At 41.8% G+C, this 14,326-nt stretch overlaps 1 protein-coding gene and 1 pseudogene across 4 annotated transcripts in view; both read right to left on the minus strand.

The window, feature by feature from the left end:
- CNTNAP2 (contactin associated protein 2) overlaps positions 1-14,326 on the minus strand; it is a 1,550,102-nt gene that overhangs the window by 1,247,609 nt on the left and 288,167 nt on the right. The gene's annotated exons all lie outside the window — the stretch shown is intronic.
- Positions 2,914-12,712, minus strand: LOC148114160 (uncharacterized; annotated as a pseudogene). Its single transcript, XR_015733642.1, has 2 exons — positions 7,476-12,712; positions 2,914-2,982 (listed from the first exon to the last, which is right to left on the minus strand). The product of XR_015733642.1 is annotated as an uncharacterized LOC148114160 (transcript).

Genomic DNA, 14,326 nt, shown 5'->3' on the forward strand with positions numbered 1-14,326 from the left:
TTTTCTTTTATTGTTTTGTCATGGGGCTCCTTCTGCAATTCTAATTCATATATTCTAAGTTCTTCTAACAACTTATTCCTTGACTGTCGTTTTTCTTTATTTTTTTTTTGCCATATACACAATTGTAAGACCTCTTATATATGCTTTAATTGTGTCCCAAAGGTTTTGAAGCGATGTCTGTTCTTTAGTGTTTATTTGTAGGAACATCTTAACCTCTTTCTCAATCATATGTATATATTCCTTATCTTTTATTATTCCGGTATCCATCATCCACCTCCTTTGCTTTCGATGTCCTTTCCATATTATTTCAATGGGGTTATGATCTGGCCAGGTATTCGCTGCTATTTCGATATTTTTTACCTCCTCTCTTAGGTCTGCTGTCATCCAGGCCATGTCGATCCTAGACCATGACTGGTGTGGGTTCGAATAATATGTATACTGTTTCGTTTGCATGTTTGCCTCTCTCCATACATCATGTAGGTGTAGTTCGTTGATCATATCTTTGAAAGGTTCCGGTAGAGTTTTCTTTCTGGTTTTACTTTGTTTATTACTCCGATAGTCTTTTTCTATGTCCATGATTGCGTTGAAATCTCCTACCATACAGATAGTTTCGTATTCCAGGTCTTTAATTATATTATGTAGCTTTTTAAAAAAAAAACATTTTGGTTTCCGTTGGGTGCATATATGGATATTAATAATATTGTTTTGGATCCTGTTTGTATTTCTATTATTAAGAAACGTCCTTCTGTGTCTGCATATATTTGTTTTGTTTTTAGGTAATTCTTCACATATATTACGACTCCTCTCTTTTTTTGGTCTCCTAGAGCTGCATATAGTCTTCCTAATCTTTGGTTGTCCAATAGTTTTTGATGCTGTCTTTTGATGTGTACCTCTTGGAGTGTTATAATATCTGTTTCTAGCTTTTGAAGTTTTGTAAATGTCTGTTTTCTTTTAGCTGGTGAATTAAGTCCGTTTATATTGATTGAAATGAGTTTTAGCTCTTTTTCCATCTCTCTTTATTTATCTATCCGTTGTTTGCAGTCTTTTTGTGTTTCTAGTGATCATTTGCGTCTTTTCCCTCGCTCCCTCTCTCTCCATTCTTTCTCTTTCCAATCTTCTCCCCTCTTCTTGGTCTCTTTCTTCTTTCTCTGTCCGCTGTTCCTCTTGCCTCTTAAGTTCCTCTTCTTTTCTGCTCTCCTGCTCCTCCTCCAGCACGAAGTGTTGGTCAAAGAAGTCCTGTGCTTTTCCTACGCTATCGATTCTGTATTTTTTGTCTTCCCAGGAGATTAGTAGACCCTCCGGTATTAGCCAGCGGAACTTTATTTTAAATTTATTCAACTGTGCCGTTAAAAAGTTGTAGTTCCTTCTTTGGTCCCTTGTCCTTTTTGGTATCTGTTTGAGGGTTAAGATTTCTTTTCCTTTATACATAGCTGTATCCTCTCTCATCTTCCTATAGATCTCTTCTTTTAAAGATTTTTTTGTGAATCTGATGTGTATTTCTTTTGGTAACTTATTTCTCCGAGCGTAGTTCGTGTGAACTCTATAGATTTCGTCTATTCCACTTCGTATCTCTTCCTTGTCCCTCTGGGTCACTTCTGAAAGTATCTTGGTCATGATTTCTCCTAGATCCTCCTCCTTTTGCTCTTCTACGTTCTGAAACCTTAAGTAGAAGGATGCCTTCTCCATCTCAAGATATGATACCGTGTCCTCTAAATCCTTATTTGTGGCCGCTTGGTTGTATTCCATCTTCTCCATTCTCTTATTTGTATGTTCTATTCTCTCCTCCACCTTATAAATCCTCTGTTCATTTTCCTCTATTTTATGTTGTATCTTTCCTATCTTCTCATCCATGTTCCTAATATTATCCTTTATCTCTCCCACATCCATCCTAAGTTCCTCATGATTTTTCCTTGTCTCCTCATGGTTGTAGACCATGGTCTCTTGCATTTTATTCATTCCTTCCTGGATCATTGTTAGTACAGAGTGAATGTTTTGCATACTAAGGGTGGGAGTTGCTTTATCTTTTTCCATGGCTTCAACTGTTTTTTGTTGTGCTGGGGAGGCCATGAGTATCATCTGGCTTGATGGTATTTTCTTACTTAACTTAGAGATTGTTGTTGAACTTGTAGTTGCCATTTGTATTTCTTTTATTATCTTCTCCCAGAATTTCATATACTGATTACTATTTGGGCTGTTCTATTTCTTTTAGTATTTATATTTGATTGGTGGCTTTCAGTACTCCCAATAATCCCAGTAATCCCAGGGAGATAAGTAACCAAAATGAGTTCCTTTATCACACTATCACTGTCTATATATAAATTTATCTATAAGTTCTATTTTTCACTTTTCAATATTTTACAGAGTTTTTCAATTCATGATGGCTATCTGGCCTATATTACTCTCTAAGCATGGGGTGAAATATAAGGGAAGGGAGTGAGGGAAAAGTCTAATACTTCAGCAGTTCATCAGTTAGCTATCCTTATAATTAATTACTTACTATCTAATTTGAATTTATTATTAATTACTATTTATCAAATCAATTACTCTTAATTTCTATCCTAGATTCAATTAATCTATCCAATATAATTTTTCAAACCTAAACATACAAAACAATATAATATTTAACTACCGAGGTAAAATATAGCACTAAGATAAGTATAAATATATATTTAGAATAAATATGAAATTAAGTTAACAGTTATATATATAGTATATAGGATTATATATGAAATTTCACAAACAGTACATTTAATATTAATGCTTTTTATGCTTCTTAATCACTAATTTGTTATCAGCTTTTAATACAATTAATTATACTTTACAGTTGATTCTTCTTCGTCTGGATCGCTCTCTTCTCTCTCTCTCTCTTTTTTTTTTTCCAAATTTGTATCCTTCTTATTTATTGTTCAGAGTCTAGTGTCCCAATACTTTTAGATTGAATGTCCAATGTCCACCAAAGCTCCAAGACTCCCGAGTGTCCACCTTTCAACAACAACAAAAAAGAAAAAAAAGAAAAAAAATAGAGGGTAGAATAATCCAAGTACCAATGTCTAAGTCCAAACCTCCAAATATCCAAAGTCCCAAAATCCAAAAGTCCAAGAGTCCAAGGAAAAATATTCCGCTTAGGTTGATTTGATTTAGCTCCAAAAGTCACTAACTTCCACTTTAAACGGAGTTTTTCTGCCGCTCTCTCTTCCGGTATCAGCTGCTTGTTAATTGTCTCGTTGTCGCCTCCACAAAGGGCTAAGTCCATCAAATTAATCCCTTTCTCTCCTTAAGTTCAGTCTCTCCTCTGTAGCAAAATATTCAAAATCCAAGTTTCTCTGGGATCACTTTCTCCTCCTGGGTTTCCCCTGGATTTCCTCTGCTTTCGCCGGCTGCTAATTTATGCGCTGTCACTGTCAAAATGGAAGCCGTCTCCGCTTATTTCTCAGTCGCCGCTTGTCTAGCAAAGGTTCGCTTCTTAGTTGGAGCTTTTAAAGCACAACTGATCTTTGGAGAGAGAAGCAATGAATAAAGCAGGCAAACCATGGAGATCGCTTCACTCACTAATGCCTTGTTAGGGCTGAAAAAAAGCTTCACAGCTGAGAGTCGGAGGGAGCAGGTAAAGCAGGAAAGATCACTTCACTGAAAAAAAGCTTCTAAAGCACAGCTGAGAGTCGGAGGTAGATCGCTTCACTTGCTAGTACCTCGTTAGGGGTGAAAAATAGCATTGAAAAAGCTACATTTGGAATATAAGACGCACCCAAATTTTCAGCCTCTTTTAGGAGGGAAAAAAGTATGTCTTATACTCTGAAAAATACAATAGATAGATAGATAGATAGATAGATAGATAGATAGATAGATAGGTAGGTAGGTAGGTAGGTAGGTAGGTAGGTAGATAAGCAAGCTGCATTATATTGGGGTTGAACTCTTAAAGAAAATTTCTCAACCTTGGCATTTTTTAAAAGACATATGGATCTCAACTCCCAGAATTCTCTTGCCATCCATTACATAATACCTGGGAAATTCTGGGAGTGAGGTCCATGTTGTAGCGCGGGAATAACGAGAGGCACAAGCAAGCTAGTGACAACAGCTCTTTAATTCAGGGTGAGACTTCAGCAAAGCAACACAGGCAACAGTCCTCTTTATATACTTTTCAGAGGCAACCATGAAACAATCAGAATTCACTGTACATTTGAATTTCCCGCACAAAATAGATACATACATAACACCCCTCCACTCCCAGAAGGCACTTATCCTATTTATTTACATATTTACATACAAAATCACGCAGGTGACCAGGGCGTATCTTAGTTCTGGTTGACCTGCGCAGTTCAGTTGTTGGCGAGGCGTCGAGCCGGTCAGAGGGACCTCCTGTCTCTCCCGGCTCCACCAATGAAACCTCCTGGATTTCTCCGGAGGTGTGGCTATCCCCGGCTGGGAGTGTCGACTCGCTGGGGCGGTGCTGGACCCCTGGGTTGCCAGATAAGTATTCCGGCTTACTCAGGCTTGAGGTAGCTGTGTCAGGAAAACTGTGGTAGTTAGGACTCACAGTAATTGGATTTTCGTTTTGTAACCATTTTCGCAATTGATCTATATGTCTCCTCCAAATTTTACCATGCCCTATATCAACTGTGTATGATTTTGGACCGGTAATTCCTACGATGGTTCCTTCTACCCACAATGGCCCGTTGGTGTAGTTTCTGGCAAATACTGGTGTTCCCACTTCGAATTGCCTTAGTCCTCCCCCTTCCCCCTTGAAGCCATCGGGGGAGTAATTGGGATGCAATCGATCGAGAATGCACCTTAGCTTTCGGCCCATTAAAAGCTCGGCTGGGCTGTGGCCCGAGGTGGGACACGGGGTGGCGTGCTGTACAGCTAAGAACTCATCTATCCTAGCCTGCCAGTCCCCTGCATCGAGCCGGGAAAGAGCTTCCTTGGCCGTTCTCACAAATCTCTCTGCAAGGCCATTCGAAGCCGGATGAAAAGGAGTGGATAATGCATGTCTTATGCCTAACTCGGCCAGGTAGCCCTCAAATTGAGTCACCATGAATTGGGGCCCATTGTCAGATACCAGGGTGTCTGGCAACCTGTGTGTTACAAACAGTTTTCTGAGTACTTTAATTACGGCCTCAGAAGTGGTAGATGGCATTAAGGCAATCTCGAGCCACTTAGAATATGCATCTACAATGATTAGAAAATTCTGGCTGTGGAACGGGCCAGCGAAATCGATGTGAATCCTCCCCCACGGTCCCTTTGGTTTTTCCCATTCCCGAACGGGAGCTATAGGAGGATCTGGGCAGGATTCCTGGCAGGCCTGCACTTCCCCACCCACTCAGTGGCGTCTTGGTCGAGATGTGGCCACCAAACATAACTACAAGCTAGGCCTTTCATGCGAACAATACTAGGGTGTCCCTCATGCAGCATAGCTAAAACCCTGTGCCTCAACTGCGAAGGAATGACCACCCTGTCTCCCCACAATAAGCAACCCCCCAACATAGATAGTTCATTTTTCTTGTTAAAGTACAATTGAAAATCCCCACTGTCCACCTTGGTAGGCCAACCCCGCATTACCCACATTACAGTGCGCAAAGCAGAGTCCCTGGCAGAAGCCCTTGCCACCTCGCTTGAAGAAATGGGGCCCGGGGACACAACGTCAATGAGTAATACTGGGGCTTCTGGAGTTGGGCTGTCTAACAGTTCGGGCAAGGGGCATCGGCTGAGGGCATCAGCATGTCCCAAAGTTCTGCCCAGCCGGTGGAGCAGTCTGTAGGAATAGGCAGCTAAGAAAATGGACCATCTGGTCATCCGGGGAGAAAGAGCAGCCAGGGTCGGTTTATCTCCAGCCAAAAGTCCCAAAAGAGGCTGGTGATCTGTAATGAGTTCAAAAGTTCGGCCAAACAAGTACTCGTGAAATTTTTTGACCCCAGCTACAGCCGCTAACGCCTCCCTGTCCAGCTGGCTGTAGTTCCTTTCAGTACTAGATAAGGTGCGAGAGTAATAGGCGATGGGCACCTCTAACCCGTTCGGCAGTCTATGGCTTAAAACTGCGCCTACACCAAAGGGGGAAGCGTCACACACCAATACTAGAGGTAGTTCTGAATTGTATTGAATGAGGAAACTGTCCTCAGACAAAAATTCTTTACTGCGTCGAATGAAGCCGTTTCTCGTTTGCCCCAAACCCAGGGAACGTTTTTTCCAAGGAGCCTGTGCAGTGGCTCTGCAATGGTGGCTTTGTGTTTTAAAAACATGGTGTAGAAATTAAGAAGCCCCAAAAAGGCCTGCAGTTCGGCCTTCGATTTAGGGGTGGGTGCGTTCTGGATGGCCCTGAGTTTGCTTTCTGTGGGGTGAATGCCCATGCCGTCGATTCGGTAGCCTAAGAATTCCCCTGATGGAACCACTATTTTGCATTTTGCTCGTTTGAGTTTGAGCCCCGCTTCTCTGAATCTGGTTAGAACTTGTCTAACCCTATTTCCTAGCTGTGTCTCGTCTTGGCCACTAATTAAGACGTCATCGAAATATGGGATGACTCCTGGGAGGCCTTGTAGAAGGCGCTCCATGGTACTCTGGAAGAGCCCTGGGGCGATGCTAACCCCAAACTGTAGTCTAGTGCATTTAAAGGCACCTCTGTGAGTTACTATGATCTGCAATTCTGCCATAGCGTCATCTACTGGCAGCTGCTGGTACGCCTGCACAAGATCTAATTTTACGAATAGCTTGCCAGGCCCCAGGGAGTGTAGTAGATGGTGGACGATCGGAACGGGATAGGCGCTCTGCTGCAACGCCTTATTGATCGAACACTTATAGTCAGTGCAAATTCTAATTGATCCGTCCGATTTAACTGGCATGACTATTGGGGTTTCCCACTTAGCGTGATCTACGGGAACTAACACCCCTTGTTTAATGAGCTTGTCGAGCTCTGCATCGATTTTGGGCTTTAAAGCAAATGGAACCCGTCTTGCCTTTAGCTTGATTGGCGCTACGTTGGGGTCTAAATTAAAAGAGATAGGAGTCCCCACGTACTTGCCTAGCGTCTCCTCAAAAACGTCCCGAAATTCGTGAAGAAGGGTTTCTTTGAGAGATGGCCCACCGATGCTGTGGACGCCCATGAAGCCCATGCCGAGGGCTTGGAACCACGCCATGCCCAGAAGACTTGGTAGCGGCTTGCTTACGATGGTCAGGGGCAGCTCTTTCTGGAACTCGCCGTAGGTGACCCAGAACGTGCCTATGCCTTCTACGGGAACTCGGTTTCCCTGGTAGTCGAGGAGGCGAACTTTCTGTCGAGACAGCTGGGCTTTCTGAAACTTAGGCAGGAGCGCTTTGAGCGTTGTCCAGGACATGATTGACAGTGTAGACCCGGTGTTGATTTCCATTTCGCATGGTCTGCCTTCGATTTCTACTTTTGTGTAGACTTTCTCATCGTCGGTTGTGCTGACTTGGCCGATTCTCGTGCTGTAGGTTTCCCGCTTTTGAGATTCATGCTGTTTTCTCACGCCGTCATCTTTGATTGGCTGTTTTGAACGAGCCGGTTCTGGTTGGTCGCAGTAGTCACGTGGTTTGCGACTACGCGGAAATTGAACTCTGCAAACTAGTGCTAGGTGGCCTTTCCTGTTGCAACGCCTGCAAATGGCGTCTCTGTATTTACATGATTGTCTCTCATGATCCCCACCACAGCTGGGACAGTTCTCGTGGCGGCGGCTCTGCTCGCTCTTTTTCTTCTCCGTGTGGAAGACGTCCTCGTCCGACTCTTCCTCCGTGCTGGTTCGCGCCTCCTCTCTGTGGACAGGGGGCTGTTTTCAGGCCGTCTTTGCTTGGCAGTGGCCGCTGTAGTGCTTCAGAAGCTTTTGTAGACGCTTCGTGTGCTCTGGCTTCGTCAAGCGCACTGGCTAACGTTAGATCTGGCTTGGCCAGAAGATGCCTTTGTAGTTGAGTGTCTCTAATGCCACAAATTAATTGCTCGAGTAGCGCGTCATCTAAGTCTCTGTAGTCGCAATGTGTTGCGGCTTTTCGAAGTGCGGCCACATATGCGCTGACCGGTTCTCCTTCCCTTTGTACACGTTGCCGGAGCTCGTAGCGCTGTACAAATTTCGAAGGAACTGGAGTGTAGTGGGCTCTCAGGTTTGCTTGAAGGACGTCCCAGGGGACCGACTGGACTGGGGTTGGCTTGCAGAGGGACTCGGCCATCTCAAAAACATCTGGCCCGCAGTGGCTTAAGAATAGGGCTCTTTTTCGGTTCGCTGAGAGCCCTTGCATTTCGCTTGCTTCCAGGGAGCACTCGAACCTGGTCAGATATGATCCCCACTTCTCTCAGGTCGGATCGAAAGGTTTTGGCGGGACGTAGGCAGACATCGCAATATGTCTCCGTAGTCCACTTGTCACCCTGGCTGGAAGTCCAAGCTGTTTTAGTTTGCTTCTTGTGGCCTCTATCCCACTTTCGTCGCCAATGTTGTAGCGCGGGAATAACGAGAGGCACAAGCAAGCTAGTGACAATAGCTCTTTAATTCAGGGTGAGCAACACAGGCAACAGTCCTCTTTATATACTTTTCAGAGGCAACCATGAACCAATCAGAATTCACTGTACATTTGAATTTCCCGCACAAAATAGATATATACATAACAGTCCACATGTCTTAAGATTGTCAAGGTTGAGAAAAGTTGTCCTAAAGCCCTAAACATTAATTACTTTCAGGAGCCCTATGGTTTACACATTAGTGAGTTGTGTAGTCTATAATGTATAGTGTATTTCTGATTCTTTTTACAACACTTTTTATTTACAAATAAATTTAACCACAAATTTATTATTATTAATTTTTTCTCTTTCATATTTTTCTTTAGAATAGCTATTTTGTTTTTTAACTCTTAAAAACTTCAAATAAATTAGGGTTAATCTAATGGCTGTAACAATCTTTCTTATTTTTATTCAAATCATTAATTTTATTATCCTTTAAGCCTTTTTCTATAATGAGATACACAGACTCCAAAGGATTGGGTTTCTTATTCTGTTAATTCATTCATTTCTTACATTCCAAAGAACATCAGTAACTGAACATGTGAAAATTTATTCTGAACAGTATTTAAATATTTGTGCTGATATAGTTGTCTGTAAAATTTATCTGCCATAATATCTCATTACATTTTTACATGATAAGTGCCCACATAAGTAAGATGAAAACCTTTTTACAGCTTTATTGAATGAATTAGAAGTAGCTTTAAAATGCAATGGTTATACAACGAAGCTAGGGTCTCACTAAATATTTAAGTGTATCTTTTTAAAACTAAAATATGATAAGCAGACATTCTAACTATTATTTCCAGAAGGTAGAAAAGATCCATACATTTTTATTTTTACCAGGAAGGAACTCCAACTGGGATCACATAGTACAAGTGGCAGCAACATAGTTGGCAGAAAACACAGTGAGTTAACTCCACTTATGCTAGCTGCATTAAGTTCCCACAAAATCAATAGAGTTTAAGTCACAATTAACTATTCATATTGATCAAACTCTACATTTTCTAAATTAGACTATAACCGAGACAAGACTAAGATCAGAGTAAATCATTATTATTCAGTAACCAAGATATAAGGGCCTTAAAACTGAAATTCATCTTGAATTTCATGTCTATTTTACGCTCTCATTCATGCATGTTGAAATATACCTCTGGCTGTCAACAACTTTACCACTTGCAAATATATTCATACCATTTTGACCTTTTTTAGCATCATTTTCTTTTTTCTTTTTCCTAAAAAAGTTTAATCCTATTAGCTAAGTAAAGGCATATTATTTTCTTGACGCTTTCATAATGTGGTTAAGGATTGCCATAAATCAATTAGAATGAATGACTTCTATTGAAAGTACCATATAAAAGCACAAGTTGCTGAAATTGAAGACAACAATGACATTCACTAGTTTCTGTCTCTGTATTTATTACTTTGTGTTGGTTTTGAAATGAAATAAGCCTCAAAATCTCAGCCATAAATAAATAAAGAATTTAGCAATAAACCAACAAATAAAATGAATATTTGAATAATTTTGTAAAACTATCCTTTGAGTCCTTGGGCATCTTGAGTCAAATAAAAGGACATCCAACAAAGATCAAATCTCTGTTACAGCTGGTATAATCTCGTTCTCTTTTTTCTCCCCCCCCCCCGCTGTAATGATATAAAATGCATAACATGAGTAATACTCTAATTTTTAAAAGAGTTTTAATGCTTTCCTGCAAAGTTACTTTTCCTATATATTAATATATTTATCTGATTTTCTGAATATTATCTGGGTGATATTTGTGGAAAGATTATTCAGAAATATGATTGTTAGAGACAATTAATAAATGATGTCATTATACTTTACCCAGGCATATCTAAACCATGAAATAAGGTAGGAAAATGTGATGGTATCACATCATTTATTTTGTATTATTGCACATTACTAGGAAGATAAAGAGACATGGGATTGTTATTGTGACAGTGTCTTACCAAAATGCCTAGTTTCAATTTAATTTCCTTTGAGATCCCAGTCTTAATATTTATCAACTTCTATTTAAAATATTAAGAAGTCATTTTCTCAGGACTTCAAAGGTCTATAATGAATCGTGTCTCTTGGCTGCATAATTCATGAGTGTGATTGGTAATAAAATCTTCAGCAAGAAAACAGATTTGGATGCAACTTTAACCTGATATGCAAACAAGAATAAAAAAGAAATAGTGATATGGCAAATCAAGTTCTCTCTTACTATAGAGATCAGGAGCTTTGGTTTCCTTTTTCTGATACGTTAATTCCTTGTTATGGAGATATTGCTTGGAATATTTTTAAAACTGATCATGTTAAAATATTCTTTATTTCTTTATTCATCAGATTGGTTAACAAATTATTGTTCAACCCCTTGTAAAATAATCCTTTTCATATTTTTATTAATAATTTCTAGTTAGTGTTTAGCAACTTTCTGCAGAAATGAGTTTAATAATAATTCAGTAAGTGCCCAGTATCATAGGGTCTGCAATGAATTTACAGGGGTTAATGTCATATTTTAAATGAGCGGTGTGGTGCCCTACAGGTGAAGCCGTTCACTTCTAACTCGGAAAGTTGAGTGTTCAGTCCTAGGTAGTGGTAGATATTTCCCTCCTAGGGTGCAAAGAAAAAATATCTGCTGTGAACTCCATGTAGTGTCAGGAAGTGCAACCAGCCAGTAAATGCTAAGCTCCATCAAGTTGCCTTGACTCTACCTCGAATTAAGGAATTATAAATTATAAAAAGGGAGTAATGGAATATTTTTAATTTTCAAGGGAAATACAGAGATATTCAACAGTTTGGGCCTAGAGGTGTCAAAAAAATGCTGAGAGTGCACTATGCACTGAGAAAGTTTGAGAATCTCTCCAATAATTATAAGGTTCATCCTTGATAATACAGATAGAGGGAAGCAATTAGCAGGCACAGGGAAGTAAGGTTTTACCTCTAGAACAGGGGTGTCAAACTCAATTTAATTGAGGGTCGCATCAGGATTGTGGTTGACTTTGGGAGGTTGGGGTGTGGCCAGGGTGTGCATGGCTATTGTGAGCATAGCCGTGGGGACATGGCCAGCTACTACTGCTGCTGTGCTTGCTCCCCTTGGCCAGGTTGCTCATGGTGTGTGCAGGAGGGCAAAGTGTGTAGGTCAGTGGGAGGCCCACTCTCTCTTCTTTTGAGGAGCCCCAGCTTTGTAACCAAAGCATCCTCAGTGATAGGATGGGAGATTACTAGGAGATTACTGCTTTCCCTCTTTCCTTCTTTTTCTTTGTCTTTCCTGTCCCTTCTTGGGTGCTCAAAACAAAAGGGGAAACATTTCTTGATGCCTCCTCACCTTGTGATCAAATGCCACTTTTGCTAGTAGTTTGTGGCCACTTAAAAGACTGAGAACAAACCAGGCTCAGTTTATCCCATGCTTGCTTTTCGTGAGGGCATCTACAGACAACAGTACAGCAAAACTGTCAAAATGATGGCTCTGATAGTTGATCAGAGCTCCTCTGATTTTTATATGCAACAGCTTTAGCGTTTAAGAACAGAGGTAAGTTAGTTACTTTCTATTAATACATAATCCTTAAAAGGGCTCTCCTGTAGGGACCCTGCCATAGTCTAATTCAGACTGGAAATATAGCAAAGGAAAATATTTTTCCCCACTTGCTTTGTTCTATTTTCCTTACTGGAAATAGCTGTTTGCAGCATTCAAGGAGGGAATACTTTCCTAAGAGCTCACAATTCAAGAATATTAATGTGTATATGAGGCATCTCAGGATGGGGAAGGCCATGGGAGGCCTAGTGACAGAACAGGCCCTTAAGGCCTCCCCAACTGACTAAGTTACTTCATGCTTCTCCCTCCCTTCCTGCCACAAGGACTCACCTTGCAAACATCTGTCTCCTCTCTGCTACTGTTTCTTTGCCTTTGAGGAGGGGGGAGGAGAGGAGAGGAGAGTTGGCTTGTGCCAAGAATGGAAGCTTCTGGCTGCTATAATATTGTGCAAGTTCAGGTACCTATTCTCTTTTGCAGAGAATCAGGGACCCAGAAACTTTCACTCAGCGCAAAAAGTGTTTGCTAGTCTCCTGCTCCTTCCCTCCAAATACTTTCCACTTAATAAGACATCATTGTTCCACACAGCTTGCATGCAAATGAGGTGTCTGGGTGCACATGGGGCACTTGGAGAGATCTTTGAAGGCAAGCCTGCTGCTGCACCTCTGGTGTCTTCAGCTCAGATGCAGTTGGAGCACCCAAGCTGGCCACTGCCGCCACAGCAAAACAGAGAGAGAGAGAGAGAGAGAGAGGGAGGGAGGGAGGGAGGGAGGAAGGGAAAGAGAGGGAGAGAGAGAGAGAGAGAGAGGGCTCTCCAAACACTCTCACTCTCTCTCTCTCTCTCTCTCTCTCTCTCTCTCTCTCTCTCTCTGTATGTGTGTGCGTGTGCGCGTGCGTGTGTATGAGAGAATGAGCATGATCCATGCTTCAGCCGAGGCACCCAAGCTACTGGCAGTAGCGGGGATGGCAGGAGCCACCATGATTCCCTCCTCCCCAACCAGCCAACCCGACCTGACCTGCTCCCTGCCTGGTGAGCTGGCTGGTGCAAAGCCTCACCATTGTTCTTCTTGTTATCCTCCCAGCCCAAGTGGCAGCGGGCTCTGCAGGACAAGGTCTGCAGTCTGCAGGTTGGACGCAGCTGTGAAGGCACTGATGCCGCAGTGCTTTCTCACTCAGTTGAAGACTTCATTCAGCAAGGCCTGCCGTGGAATCGGAATTGGCCGGGCACAGGAACCAACACCGTTCATGGTCCTGGTGTGCTCCTCACTTGCATGTGGCAGCCTTACTGTTTGTGAGCAGTGCACCAGGGCCACGGATGACATTGGTTCCTTCACTAACCTGCTACCCAGCTCCATTTTCCATCACTGCGTGCAGGGCAGCAAAAATAGTCTGTGGGACTATGGTAAAAAAAAATAGTTCAACTTCTCAGACACACACACAAAAAATCTCATGAGGTTGGAAGGTCTGTACTATTTTTTTTTACCTCACAGTAGTCTCACAGACTACTTTAGTTTCCCTGCATGCGGCGACAGAGAACTGGGCCTGTGCATGCGTACACATGCTGGGATGGTGTGGGCCGGACCAAAGTGATGTGGGCTGTACCTTACAGTTTCCAGGATGGCCACGCAGACCGGATCTGGCCTCATTGCCTAACCCTAACCCTAATCCTAACCCCTGCTCTAGAATCTGGTTCCTCAATTCCACAAAACTACTGGTGTAGAGTCACAGAATACTGGCAAATGTCACAGAAACAAACCTTAAGTTTCAAACTGAATATTAATTATTTACCTAAAGTGTGACATTTGGTAAATTATCATAAAATAACACTGTAATAAATTCTCACTCATATCAAATTAGGTGTGCAATAAAGAAAAAAAATCACAAAATTTCATTAAGCAGAAAGCAGAAGAATGGGTAACTAAGTCTCTAATTCTAACAACTGCTTTAGGAATAATGTTTGATGATATATCTATGAATATATTTTGTACAATTAATGGGCCTCAAATTTGCAAATTTAATGCAAACTGTATGTATGGATGTATGGCTGACGCACAGTAAGTCAAAGTCCAGCCACCTAAAGTCACCTCTAAAAGAGATGAGCAGCATATAACCTTTAAAGACCTTCATGGCATGGGTCCAGGTTTCTTGGTCTCACCACACTGGGATTGGCCCATAACACTTGAGCTGGCAAAGGAGGCATGCTGCAGGTCCCATTATCCTGATTATTTTGGCTGGCAGGGTCTAGGAGGAGGGCCTTCTCAGATGTCGTTTCTACCCTCTGGAATATCTTGCCCCCTGACTTTTT

Source organism: Pantherophis guttatus, chromosome 4, assembly GCF_059756535.1.
Source record: "Pantherophis guttatus breed Tessera chromosome 4, ASM5975653v1, whole genome shotgun sequence".
In the NCBI taxonomy this organism is placed as follows: domain Eukaryota; kingdom Metazoa; phylum Chordata; class Lepidosauria; order Squamata; family Colubridae; genus Pantherophis; species Pantherophis guttatus.